This window comes from Palaemon carinicauda, chromosome 35, assembly GCF_036898095.1.
Source record: "Palaemon carinicauda isolate YSFRI2023 chromosome 35, ASM3689809v2, whole genome shotgun sequence".
NCBI classification, from domain to species: Eukaryota; Metazoa; Arthropoda; class Malacostraca; order Decapoda; family Palaemonidae; genus Palaemon; species Palaemon carinicauda.
Window position 1 is genome coordinate 75095571 of NC_090759.1, and position 15000 is coordinate 75110570.

The window sequence follows — 15000 nt, forward strand, 5'->3', positions numbered from 1 at the left end:
ATGCCTATAAAAGAAGAATTTTTCCCTGGGATGGTGGGAGGTGGAGCCCCTAAATCCCTATATAAGAAGTTTTTTTTTTCCCTGGGTTCGGGGGTAAAGTCCCTAATTCGCTATAAAAGAAGATTTTTTTCCCTGAGATGGTGGGAGATGGACCCCCTAAATTCATATAAAAGAAGTTTTTTTTTTTTCCTGGGTTTGGGGGTAGAGTCCCTAATTCGCTATAAAAGAAGATTTTTTTCCCTGAGATGGTGGGAGGTGGACCCCCTAAATTCATATAAAAGAAGTTTTTTTTTTTTTCCTGGGTTTGGGGGTAGAGTCCCTAATTCGCTGTAAAAGAAGATTTTTTTCCCTGAGATGGTGGGAGGTGGACCCCCTAAATTCATATAAAAGAAGTTTTTTTTTTTTCCTGGGTTCGGGGGTAGAGTCCCTAATTCGCTATAATTGAAGATTTTTTTTCCCTGAGATGGTGGGAGATGGACCCCCTAAATTCATATAAAAGAAGTTTTTTTTTTTTCCTGGGTTTGGGGGTAGAGCCCCTAATTCGCTATAAAAGAAGATTTTTTTCCCTGAGATGGTGGGAGGTGGACCCCCTAAATTCATATAAAAGAAGTTTTTTTTTTTCCTGGGTTTGGGGGTAGAGTCCCTAATTCGCTATAAAAGAAGATTTTTTTCCCTGAGATGGTGGGAGGTGGACCCCCTAAATTCATATAAAAGAAGTTTTTTTTTTTTCCTGGGTTTGGGGGTAGAGTCCCTAATTCGCTATAAAAGAAGATTTTTTTCCCTGAGATGGTGGGAGGTGGACCCCCTAAATTCATATAAAAGAAGTTTTTTTTTTTTCCTGGGTTTGGGGGTAGAGTCCCTAATTCGCTATAAAAGAAGATTTTTTTCCCTGAGATGGTGGGAGGTGGACCCCCTAAATTCATATAAAAGAAGTTTTTTTTTTTTTTCCTGGGTTTGGGGGTAGAGTCCCTAATTCGCTGTAAAAGAAGATTTTTTTCCCTGAGATGGTGGGAGGTGGAGCCCCTAAATCCCTATATTAGAAGTTTTTTTTTTCCCTGGGTTTGGGGGTAGAGTCCCTAATTCGCTATAAAAGAAGATTTTTTTCCCTGAGATGGTGGGAGGTGGACCCCCTAAATTCATATAAAAGAAGTTTTTTTTTTTCCTGGGTTTGGGGGTAGAGTCCCTAATTTGCTATAAAAGAAGATTTTTTTCCCTGAGATGGTGGGAGGTGGACCCCCTAAATTCATATAAAAGAAGTTTTTTTTTTTTCCTGGGTTTGGGGGTAGAGTCCCTAATTCGCTATAAAAGAAGATTTTTTTCCCTGAGATGGTGGGAGGTGGAGCCCCTAAATCCCTATATTAGAAGTTTTTTTTTTTCCCTGGGTTCGGGGGTAGAGTCCCTAATTCGCTATAATTGAAGATTTTTTTCCCCTGAGATGGTGGGAGGTGGACCCCCTAAATTCATATAAAAGAAGTTTTTTTTTTTTCCTGGGTTTGGGGTAGAGCCCCTAATTCGCTATAAAAGAAGATTTTTTTCCCTGAGATGGTGGGAGGTGGACCCCCTAAATTCATATAAAAGAAGTTTTTTTTTTTCCTGGGTTTGGGGGTAGAGTCCCTAATTCGCTATAAAAGAAGATTTTTTTTCCCTGAGATGGTGGGAGGTGGACCCCCTAAATTCATATAAAAGAAGTTTTTTTTTCCTGGGTTTGGGGGTAGAGTCCCTAATTCGCTATAAAAGAAGATTTTTTTCCCTGAGATGGTGGGAGGTGGACCCCCTAAATTCATATAAAAGAAGTTTTTTTTTTTTCCTGGGTTTGGGGGTAGAGTCCCTAATTCGCTATAAAAGAAGATTTTTTTCCCTGAGATGGTGGGAGGTGGACCCCCTAAATTCATATAAAAGAAGTTTTTTTTTTCCTGGGTTTGGGGGTAGAGTCCCTAATTTGCTATAAAAGAAGATTTTTTTCCCTGAGATGGTGGGAGGTGGAGCCCCTAAATCCCTATATTAGAAGTTTTTTTTTTTCCCTGGGTTCGGGGGTAGAGTCCCTAATTCGCTATAATTGAAGATTTTTTTTCCCTGAGATGGTGGGAGGTGGACCCCCTAAATTCATATAAAAGAAGTTTTTTTTTTTTTCCTGGGTTTGGGGGTAGAGCCCCTAATTCGCTATAAAAGAAGATTTTTTTCCCTGAGATGGTGGGAGGTGGACCCCCTAAATTCATATAAAAGAAGTTTTTTTTTTCCTGGGTTTGGGGGTAGAGTCCCTAATTCGCTATAAAAGAAGATTTTTTTCCCCATGTTGATGGGGGATTGAGCACCTAAATTCCTATAAAAGAAGATTTTTTTTTTTCCTGGGTTTGGGGGTAGAGTCCCTAATTCGCTATAAAAGAAGATTTTTTTCCCTGAGATGGTGGGAGGTGGACCCCCTAAATTCATATAAAAGAAGTTTTTTTTTTCCTGGGTTTGGGGGTAGAGTCCCTAATTCGCTATAAAAGAAGATTTTTTTCCCTGAGATGGTGGGAGGTGGAGCCCCTAAATTCATATAAAAGAAGTTTTTTTTTTTTCCTGGGTTTGGGGGTAGAGTCCCTAATTCGCTATAAAAGAAGATTTTTTTCCCTGAGATGGTGGGAGGTGGACCCCCTAAATTCATATAAAAGAAGTTTTTTTTTTCCTGGGTTTGGGGGTAGAGTCCCTAATTCGCTATAAAAGAAGATTTTTTTCCCTGAGATGGTGGGAGGTGGAGCCCCTAAATTCATATAAAAGAAGTTTTTTTTTTCCTGGGTTTGGGGGTAGAGTCCCTAATTCGCTATAAAAGAAGATTTTTTTCCCTGAGATGGTGGGAGGTGGACCCCCTAAATTCATATAAAAGAAGTTTTTTTTTTCCTGGGTTTGGGGGTAGAGTCCCTAATTCGCTATAAAAGAAGATTTTTTTCCCTGAGATGGTGGGAGGTGGACCCCCTAAATTCATATAAAAGAAGTTTTTTTTTTCCTGGGTTTGGGGGTAGAGTCCCTAATTCGCTATAAAAGAAGATTTTTTTCCCTGAGATGGTGGGAGGTGGACCCCCTAAATTCATATAAAAGAAGTTTTTTTTTTCCTGGGTTTGGGGGTAGAGTCCCTAATTCGCTATAAAAGAAGATTTTTTTCCCTGAGATGGTGGGAGGTGGAGCCCCTAAATTCATATAAAAGAAGTTTTTTTTTTCCTGGGTTTGGGGGTAGAGTCCCTAATTCGCTATAAAAGAAGATTTTTTTCCCTGAGATGGTGGGAGGTGGACCCCCTAAATTCATATAAAAGAAGTTTTTTTTTTCCTGGGTTTAGGGGTAGAGTCCCTAATTCGCTATAAAAGAAGATTTTTTTCCCCATGTTGATGGGGGATTGAGCACCTAAATTCCTATAAAAGAAGATTTTTTTCCCTGAGATGGTGGGAGGTGGACCCCTAAATCCCTATATAAGAAGTTTTTTTCCCCTGGGTTCGGGGGTAGAGTCCCTAATTCGCTATAAAAGAAGATTTTTTTCCCTGGGATGGTGGAAGGTGGAGCCCCTAAATTTCTATAAAAGAAGACTGTTTTTACCTATGTTGATGGGGGATGGAGCCCCTAAATCCATGTAAAAGAAGGACTTTTCCCTGGTATGGTGGGGGTGTTGCCCCTAAATTCCTATAAAAGAAGTTTTTTTTTCCCTGGGTTCTGGGCTAGAGTCCCTAATTCGCTATACAAGAAGATTGTTTTTCCCCATGTTGATGGGGGATGGAGCACCTAAATTCCTATAAAAGAAGAATTTTTTTCCCTGGGATGGTGGGAGTGTTGCCCTTAAATCCCTATAAAAGAAGTTTTTTCCTTGGGATGGTGGGAGGTGGAGCCCCTAAATCCCTATAAAAGAAGTTTTTTTCCCTGGGATGGTGGGGTGTAGCCCCTAAATCCCTATAAAAGAAGATTTTTTCCCTAGGGTGATAGGGGGGAGGTTGGAGCCTTACCTGAAATAAGAAACCAAATCCTGCTGGTTCAATTTTCACTTCTTTAAAATCGTCTCAGGACGAAGATCAGATCCTTCCATTTTCGTTTAGTGGAGATGAAAGAGGCTTTAATTAACCCCTGCCTTTTTTTTTTTTTTTTTTCAGAAAGGCCAAACACATCCAATTAAATTGGAAGAATGTGAACCGACATCGTCTGTGGATGTCACAAAGATTTTATTTATGTTTTTGTATGTGTTTTTTTTTATAGTATTAATGTAAAAAAACTAGGATGAAATTGCTTAGGTTACACACTTTGAATCTATTGTAAACTGCAATGATACTTTGCAATTTGGTGCAAATTTCTATTTTTATGAAAATTTGATCACCTTATTAAAAAAATTATTTACAGTTTTACGAACATAAATCACCATATTAAAGATAAGTAATCTTTATTTTTATGGAAATTTAGCCACCATATTAAAAAGATTTTTTTAGAAGTAATCTTTATTTTTATGGAAATTTTACCACCATATTAAAAAGATTTTTTTAGAAGTAATCTTTATTTTTATGGAAATTTAACCACCATATTAAAAAGATTTTTTTTTATGAAAATTGTTTCACCATAAAATTTTATTTTTATTAGATTTTAATCACCATAAATCTTTTCATGAAAATTAAATCATATTAAAAAGAATTCATTGAGGCCGTATGCCTCCCGTGGGTGCTAGAGGATTAAGATAGAATAAGATATTAAAAAGAAATTCTTATTTTTTTGGAAAATGTAGTCATCATTTTAAAAAAGATATTTTCATGTGTATTAAATACCATATTAGAAGTAAATTATTTTCATTTTTTGAAAATTCAATCGCTATAATTAAAAGAAAGGATTTTTTTTTTTCAAATTTACCATATTAACTATTGTAAAACTACAAACCAATTTTTTATTATTTGAATTCATCAGATTATTATTATTATTATTATTATTATTATTATTATTATTATTATTATTATTATTATTATTATTGTTGTTGCTGTTGTTATTACTTGCTAAGCTACAACCCTAGTTGGGAAAGCAGGATCCTATAACCCCAGATACTCCAACAGGGAACATAGTCCAGTGAGGAAAGGGAACAAGGAAAAAAATAAATTATTTTAAGAAAAGTAACATACAAATAAACATTTCCTAACTAAATTAAAAAATTTCAGCAAAACAAGAGGAAGAGATAAATAATACAGAATAGTGTGCCCGAGTGCACCCTCAAGCAAGAGAACTCTAACCCAAGACAGTGGAAGGCCATGGTACAGAGGCTATGGCACTACCCAAGACTAGAGAACAATGGTTTGATTTTTGGAGTGTCCTCCTCGATGCTCATGCGTACGCAAATTATATAATGAGTTTGCATAACTTTCAGAAAATCGTAATTACACAATCTTCCTCGCAAGATGCAGAACATTGCAAGCGCCACACGTTATGCAGGAGTTGAAGTTTGAGTTGGCCATGTCATAAATCATCCTTAATTACACACACGATTTTCCAGATTTCATAATTTAATCAAAGTCATTAAGGAGAAATTTGTATCCTAATAAGACCTACCAGTTTCCTCCCTTAAGGAATATTACAGACGCTTTAATAGAAGGGTTGTAATTGCCTTGAACATTGCCCGAATGTGTAATGAGTTGAAAATGAATGGAATGAGTAATGAGTTGAAAATTAAATGAATGAGTAATGAGTTAAAAATGGAGTTGAAAAGGAAAAGAATGGGCGACGAATTGAAAATGAAAGTAATGGGTCATGAGTCGAAAATTAGATAAAAGGGTAATGAGTTGAAAAGGAAATGAATGGGTAATGATTTGAAAATGAAATGAATGGGTCATGAGTAGAAAATGAAAGGAATGTGTAATGAGTTGAAAATGAAAGGAATGAGTAATGAGTTGAAAATGAAAGGAATGAGTAATGAGTTGAAAATGAAAGGAATGGGTAATGAATTGAAAATTAAATGAATGAGTAATGAGTTTAAAAATGAAAGGAATGGGTAATGAGTTGAAAATGAAAGGAAGAGTAATAAGTTGAAAATGAAAGGAATGAGTAATGAGTTGAAAATGAATGGAATGGGTAATGAGTTGAAAATGAAAGGAATGAGTAATGAGTTGAAAAAGGAAGGAATGAGTAATGAGTTGAAAATGAAATGAATGTATAATGATCTGAAAAGGAAAAGAAGGGGCGACGAATTGAAATGAAAGTAATGGGTCATGAGTCGAAAATTAGATAAAAGGGTAATGAGTTGAAAAGGAAATGAATGGGTCATGAGTAGAAAATGAAAGGAATGGGTAATGAGTTGAAAATTAAGATAGTTGGTATTGATTTGAAAACGAAAGGAATGTGTAATGAGTTGAAAATGAATGGAATGAGTAATGAGTTGAAATGAAAGGAATGAGTAATGAGTTGGAAATGAAATGAAAGAGTAATGAATTGAAAATGACGGAATGGGTAATGAGTTGAAAATGAATGGAATGAGTAATGAGTTGAAAATGAAAGGATTGAGTAATGAGTTGGAAATGAAATGAAAGAGTAATGAATTGAAAATGAAAGGAATGGGGTAATGAGTTGAAAATGAATGGAATGAGTAATGAATGAAATGGAAGGATTGGGTAATGAGTTGAAAATGGAATGAAAGGAGTAATGAGTTGAAAAGGAAAAGAATGGTGACGAATTGAAAATGAAAGTAATGGGTCATGAGTCGAAATTAGATAAAAGGGTAATGAGTTGAAAAGGAAATGAATGGGTCATGAGTAGAAAATGAAAGGAATGGGTAATGAGTTAAAAATTAAAATAGTTGGTAATGATTGAAAATGAAATGAATGAGTAATGAGTTGAAAATGGAAGGAATGAGTAATGAGTTGAAAATGGAAGGAATGAGTAATGAGTTAAAAATGAAAGGAATGGGTAATGAGTTGAAAATGAAAGGAATGTATAATGAGTTGAAAATGAAAGGAATGAGTAATGAATTGAAAATGGAAGGATTGGGTAATGAGTTGAAAATGGAATGAATGAGTAATGAGCTCAAAAGGAAATGAAAGTGTAATGATTTGTAAATTAATGGAATGGGTCATGAGTTCAAAATGAAGCAACGGTTAATGAGTTGGAAATGAAAGGAGTGGGTAATGCGTTGAAAATGAAATGAATGAGTAATGAAATTGAAAATGAAAGAAGTGGGTAATGAGTTGAAATTAAAGGAGTGGGTAATGATTTGAAAATGAAAGGAATGGTTAATGAGTTGAAAATAAAAGGAGATGGTACTGATTTGAAAAGAAAGTAAAAGTAGTGAGTTATTATTTGAAAATGAAATGAATGAGTAATGAGTTGAAAATGAAAAAAAATGGGTAATGATTTGAAAATGAAAGGAGTGAGTAATGGGTGGAAATTAAGTGAAAGGCTCATGAGTAGAAAATGAAAGGAATGGGTCATGAATTGAAAAGGAGAGTAATGGGTAATGATTTGAAAATGAAAATAATGGGTCATGAGTTGAAAATTAAATGAAAGGCTCATGAGTAGAAAATGAAAGGAATGGGTAATAACTTGAAAACTGAAAGGAATGGGTCATGATTGGAAAATGCAATAAATGGGTAATGAATGGAAAATGAAAGAAAGGGATAATGAGTTGAAAATGAAAGTCATTATCTGTTAGCCCTGTCATTGGTGGTTAGTTATGTGAGTCGAGTATCGTCCTGTTTCGAAGGTTGATTTTGAAAGGTAGAATGCAAAAATTATGAGGTGAAGACTCTTCCTCAATATTGCATCAGGAATGTATTTTATTAATATTTAATGATAATACATATTTATACACATACATATATATGTACACATATTTATCTATCTATCTATCTATATACATTATATATATATAATATATATATATATATATATATATATATATATATATATATATATATATATACAGTAATATATATATATATATATATATATATATATATATATATATATATGTACATATATATATTTGTATATATGTATATATGCATTATATATTTATATATATAAATATATATATATATATTATATATATATATATATATATATATATATATATATATATATAGCATATATATATAATATATATATATATATCTTATATATATTTGTATATATATATACATATGTATATATATATATGTGTGTATATATATATATATATATATATATATATATATATATATATATATATATATATATATATATCCAGTCACACTGAGCGACAACCACTTGGAAACGACAATCTCCCACAAATTGCCCAAAATTCCGTGTTGTAAAGAAAGTGGAAGGGTTGAATCTGTGTTTGCGTGCATATTTACGGGTTGTGTAAACTAGTATTAAATATTTTAGACATTAAATGTCATTGCGGTTTATATTTACATTGATTAAAATCCACGAGTGTTAGTGATACATATCATCTTAAATAACCTCGTGTTGCAAACTCACTAATCAGCTATCATGGTGGAGATGGGTTTATTTTTAAATCTATGAACAGATTCCTGAATTCGATAGGAATATGTACGGTGGACTTAGCATAAACTTATATCTCTCCTTGATAGCTCGATGGTAGTCCTCGCAGGCATGGTTTCGGTTAAGAGGCATAAGTTCGAATCCTTGCCTAGCCAGAAGTATTTATCATAAATGAATTTCTTGTGGGTATACAGTACATTTCCACGGGTAGAATTCGATATTAAATGTCGTTGTAATTGATATTTTCATTGATTAAATTTACGTGCTAGTGAGATATATATATATATATATATATATATATATATATATATATATATATATATATATATATATATATATATATATATATATACAAACATCTATATATATATATAATATATATATATATATATATATACAAACATCTTATATATATATATATACGTATATGTATACATATACAGTATATATATGTATATATATATATATATATATATATATATATATATATATATATATATATATATATATATATATATATATATATATATATATATATATATATATATACTGTATGTGTGTGCGTTTGTGTACGTTAATATATGGTTAGATACTTGCTCTTTATTATATAAAAGGGCTTGTAAATCTTTAAAAAAAATAAACAGATAAATAGTTACATAAATTTTCCTTTTATTTACTAACACATTGTACTGTTTAGCTTTCCATATATTTGCTTCCGTCGTTTGTTTGTTTGATTGTTTCCTTTTATTTCTAATTTTATTGTTGTAATATTTATGGATATAAAAATAGCATTGGTATTCTCAGTTATGCCACAGTATGTTTCACGGGTACCTGTCAATCATTTATCTATGTTTTTTATTTATTTATTTATTTAATTTTTTTTTTTAAGTATCAGAGGTGGACGCATCCTGTGTTCTTGTTTTGTTTTTGTAATAGTACTTGTTTACGTAATGGTATATACGAGTATACTGTATATTGAAGCCATTGTTGTTATCATCAATTGTTGTTTATTTTGTTGTGTTAGATTTTCCCATTATATTTAGTACACAACTGTAAATTACCAATTAAGAGCTTGTTTGATGATAATGGAGATCATCAAATAAGTTTTTTTTTCTCTAAATCAATCTTGTATGTTATTTGACTGTTAAAGTTGCATCTATACTGTTACAAATCTGCATAAAAAAAAAAAAAGCGGTAAAATCCTGGAATAAATGATTCCAGGCATTTATCGTTATAAAAACGGATTTATTGACCTAAAGGAGTGATATTACGGTCACTAACCCGTAAATAATAATAACAAAGTAGGGTAAAATTACGGTCGTCTGTATTGTACATGAAATTCGGCTAAGAACAGTATAAATTTACGGAGAATTTCCGATGAATATTACGGGATTTTTTTTTTTTTTTTTTTTTTTTTTTTACATTGTATATGTGCCAAGTCAATTTTGTCCACTGACGTCACATTAATATCAAAACAGTCGTTCATTTGAAGCCAAATAGAAAATACTATCATCATTATTATTTCAAGGTTTAATCATAGGCAAGGTCGTTAATGATGCTGGGACTGCTTATGGCTGATTGCGTGCATAGGACATTTTGCTTGACCGTGACCTTGACCTTCCAAAATTTAATCATTTTCAACTTTTTACATAACAGTTAATCCCTACATGTTTCATTACTCTACGATTAAAATTGTAGCCAGGAAGCTTTTCACAAACAAACACAAACACGGGGGTAAAAAACATAACCTCCTTTCAACTTCGTTGGCGGAGATGGAAATAGAAAAAAATTCTTTCTGTAATCTAAATTACATTTAGGGTTGTGGTGGCCTATGTGGTAACGTCCCTGACTGGTGAACTCCAGACTGGGGTTCGAGTCCCGCACAAATTCGTTCGTTTCTTTGGTCGCTGCAACCTCACCATCCTTGTGAGCTAAGGATTGGGCGTTTGGGGGAGCCTATAGGTCTATCTGCTGAGTCATCAGCAGTCATTGCCAGGCCCTCCTTGTGCCTAGCTTGGGTGGAGAGGGGGCTTGGACGCTGATCATATGTATATATGATCAGTCTCTAGGGCATTGTCCTGCTTGATATGGAAATGTCACTGTCCCTTACCTCTGCCATTCATGGGTGGCCTTTAAACCTTTAAACTCGCTAAAGTTAAGCCATTAGTAGCCATTGCCAGGCCCTCCTTGTGCCTAGCTTGGGTGGAGAGGGGGCTTGGGCCCTGATCATGTGTATATATGATCAGTCTCTAGGGCATTGTCCTGCTTGATATGGCAATATCACTGTCCCTTATATCTGCCACTCATGAGTGTCCTTTAAACCTTTAAACTCGCTAAAGTTAAGCCATTAGTAGCCATTGCCAGGCCCTCCTTGTGCCTAGCTTGGGTGGAGAGGGGGCTTGGACGCTGATCATATGTATATATGATCAGTTTCTATGGCATTGTCCTGCTTGATATGGCAATATCCCTGTCCCTTATATCTGCCATTCATGGGTAGCCTTTAAACCTTTAGAATCGTTAAAGTTAAGCCATTAGTAGCCATTGCCAGGCCCTCCTTGTGCCTAACTTGGGTGGAGAGGGGCCTTGGGCGCTGATCATGTGTATATGATTAGTCTCTAGGGCATTGTCCTGCTTGATATGGCAATATCCCTGTCCCTTATATCTGCCATTCATGAGTAGCCTTTAAACCTTTAGAATCGTTAATGTTCAAACATCTCTGTCAACATTCGTCTTCTTTTTCCCAATAAAAAAAAAAGTTTGAAATGGTCATTGACTCATTCACTTAATCCCTTGAAATCCCATGGAGATTATACCGGATTTTGTCTGACTTGAGTTAATCTACACTTCGGATATTTTTTTTTTTTTTTCTTTTTTTTTTTGTGCCCAGATTTCAAGTAATCCTTTTTGGGCGATTTTTTTTTTATTTCTTTTCTTCTTTCTTCGATAAAAAAACCAGATTTCTAACACTTGAAGTTTTATAGAATGCTCTCTCTCTCTCTCTCTCTCTCTCTCTCTCTCTCTCTCTCTCTCTCTCTCTCTCTCTCTCTCTCCTCTCTCTCTCTCTCGTGATAAAATTCTAGACATTTCTGATAAAATCTCTATTGATTATTATTAACCTAATGAAGCAGTTAGATTTCAATTTCTTATATTACCGAGTTTTATATATAATATAATTATATGATCACACTGATGTGAAACCTATTTATTACCCTGTTCATACCGAGAGGTGAGTGAGAGGTATTGTACTAGGTAGATATCTTTGTCTGTGTGTGTGTTTGTCTGTTTCTTTGTTAGGAACTTTACGGAAAAAACAAATGACCGATTTAATTGAACTTTCCAAGATGGATATACTACGAAACACAAGAGACCTCATTAAAACTTTGACCTCATATGGTCAAGGTCACATTGACTGGAAAGGTAAAAATATATTTTTTACATTAATTCCGTGAAATCAAGACCAGAATCTTCATTTTCGATGCCAAAAATATAATTATGTATGTATATATATATATATATATATATATATATATATATATATATATATATATATATATATATATATACGTATATATATATATATATATATATATATATATATATATATATAAATATATATACTGTATATATATATATATATATATATATATATATATATATATATATATATATATATATATATATATATATATATATATATATATATATGTGTGTGTGTGTGTGTGTGTGTGTGTGTGTCGAAAATGCATATCTTTGAAAATTAGTAAGTTCAAAGTTCTATGAAGGTAGAATTTATAAATAAATCATGTGAAAAAGGAATTTTTGGAAACTAATGTTAAAAATGGTTCATACCCGCGCTCATTATAGTATTTTACGTGGAATAACGCTGTCATGACAATTGAACATTCATTGAGGGATCAAGCCAGGATAAAAGAACTCTGAAACTTGCCTCAAATCTTAGCGTTCTTAGACAAGCGGTGGTCTATCACAGTGAGACATAAAAATTTCCAGAATTATAGTAAGTATTCCATTTATTCCATCTTTATTATTATTATTATTATTATTATTATTATTATTATTATTATTATTACTTGCTACGCCACAACCCTAGTTGGAAAAGCAGGATGCTATAAGCCCAGTGGCTCCAACAGGGAAAATAACCCAGTGAGGAAAGGAAACAAGGAAATAAAAAAACTAAAAGAGAAGTAATCAACAATTAAAATAAGATATTTTAAGAACAGTAACAGCATTTAAATAAATATTTCCTATATAAACTATAAAAACTTTAACAAAACAAGAGAAAGAACAGTAACAGCATTTAAATAAATATTTCCTATATAAACTATAAAAACTTTAACAAAACAAGAGAAAGAACAGTAACAGCATTTAAATAAATATTTCCTATATAAACTATAAAAACTTTAACAAAACAAGAGAAAGAACAGTAACAGCATTTGAATAAATATTTCCTATATAAACTATAAAAACTTTAACAAAACAAGAGAAAGAACAGAAACAGCATTTAAATAAATATTTCCTATATAAACTATAAAAACTTTAACAAAACAAGAGAAAGAACAGTAACAGCATTTAAATAAATATTTCCTATATAAACTATAAAAAACTTTAACAAAACAAGAGAAAGAGAAATAAGATAGAATAGCTCGAGTTACCAGAAATAGTCAGACATGACTCTCCTAAAATCCTGTTGAGTGCAGGAAATTAAAATCGACATTTTCTTCGTAAATCTGGTAAAATTACTTTAACTTCATAACCTGGTTAGTCAGGTCATGAAGGGCTTTGATGAGGGCATGAAGGACCTAGTTTCTGAGTTCTGGAATGTTTCATAAGGATTCTTTTTTTATTTTTTTTATTTTTCCTGTTTCCCTAATTTCGTTATATTGTCAGCCTTCCTTCTCAAAATGTTTCTCTTCCTACGAAGAGGGAATTTCCAATTTTATGGTCACCTCTCAAGTTAGTTTTTTCCTTCGATAGGTATCCTCTTCTTCTTCTTCTTCTTCTTCTTCTTCTTCTTGTTCTTGTTCTTTTATGTGCATTTTTGGTCGATAGTTAGAATGAACGTAACTATAGTCAATTTTTTTTAATGAGGCGCATTTGCACCGACTCGCAGCGGTGCCCTTTTAGTACAGAAAAGTTTCCTGCTATCTGATTGGTTAGAATCATCTTGTCCAACCAATCAGCGATCAGGAAACTTTTCCGAGCGAAAAGTGCACCCTAGCGAGTCGGTGCAAATTTGCCTCACTAAAAGGAATTGACTATAGTTGAAACACAATGTTGTGTAACTATCTGGATCATTTCTGATCCGAATTTCATTTATTCGCTTAAATTCAATGGTTTGTGCTCATTCAATACTATGTTTCGTTACTCACCACGAAGTAAGGGTGTGTCTAGTGCACTTCTTCAGAGCTACAGTAGGTGTACCATGAATTCCTGAGTCCAACTGTACATTTTGCATGGTTCAGAGACTACTATTTCTTTTATACAATTACAAAACTTCGGAATTCTCTCCGTCCTACCTCATATCTTTCTTTATGTTAGTTTAACGATCTCTTCGGTGTTAAATCCCCCAGATTTTCCTTTACCCTTCTATCAGATATCACCTGAATAAGGTTTTCCGGTTTTCCACACCGTCGGCCTCGTCAACAAGAAGCAGATGTCAGACCACAAGAATTTCTTTTTTTTTTTTTTTTTGTAAATTGCAATTTTACTTAAAAATGCAACGTTTATCTTTTTCGATTTTATATTTAGCATCTGTGCTCATTTATAGGCAATGCTTACAAATCCAATCTTGACTGGTTATATCAACGTAGGATATCGCTATGGCAAATTATGTATTAGCAATGGAATTTTAGTTTACAATTCGAGGCTTGATATGACAAACTTAGAATTGTGTCATATTGACGATGTTATGAACCTCCGATTAATTTCCCCATTTTTAATTAATGTTCAATAGAAAAAAGAAAATTCTTTATCTAAAGCGATGTGTTTGTTAAGACATTCGATATAAAATACTCTTTTTAATCCTGGTTAGTTCATTTGGGAGACCCTAAATAGGTCTATCTGCTGAGTTATCAGCAGCCATTGCCTGGCCCTCCTTGGTCATAGCTTGTATGGAGAGAGGCTTGGGCGATGATCATATGTATATATGGTCAGTCTCTAGGGCATTGTCCTACATGATAGGGCAATGTCACTGTCCCTTGCCTCTGCCATTCATGAGCGATCTTTGAAGCTGAAGAAATTTTAACTGGATTTTGTGCTTTGGATATGAATGATTGGGCGTGAGTATCTCCTTTATGTAGTTTTAGGAGCAAAAAGCCTCTCTCTCTCTCTCTCTCTCTCTCTCTCTCTCTCTCTCTCTCTCTCTCTCTCTCTCTCTCTCTCTCTCGACGAAGCGACGAAGCTACGAAAATCTGTACGAAAATATCTCTAGTTTATCGCACGCTTAATAATACATTATAGTCTCTCTCTCTCTCTCTCTCTCTCTCTCTCTCTCTCTCTCTCTCTCTCTCTCCTCT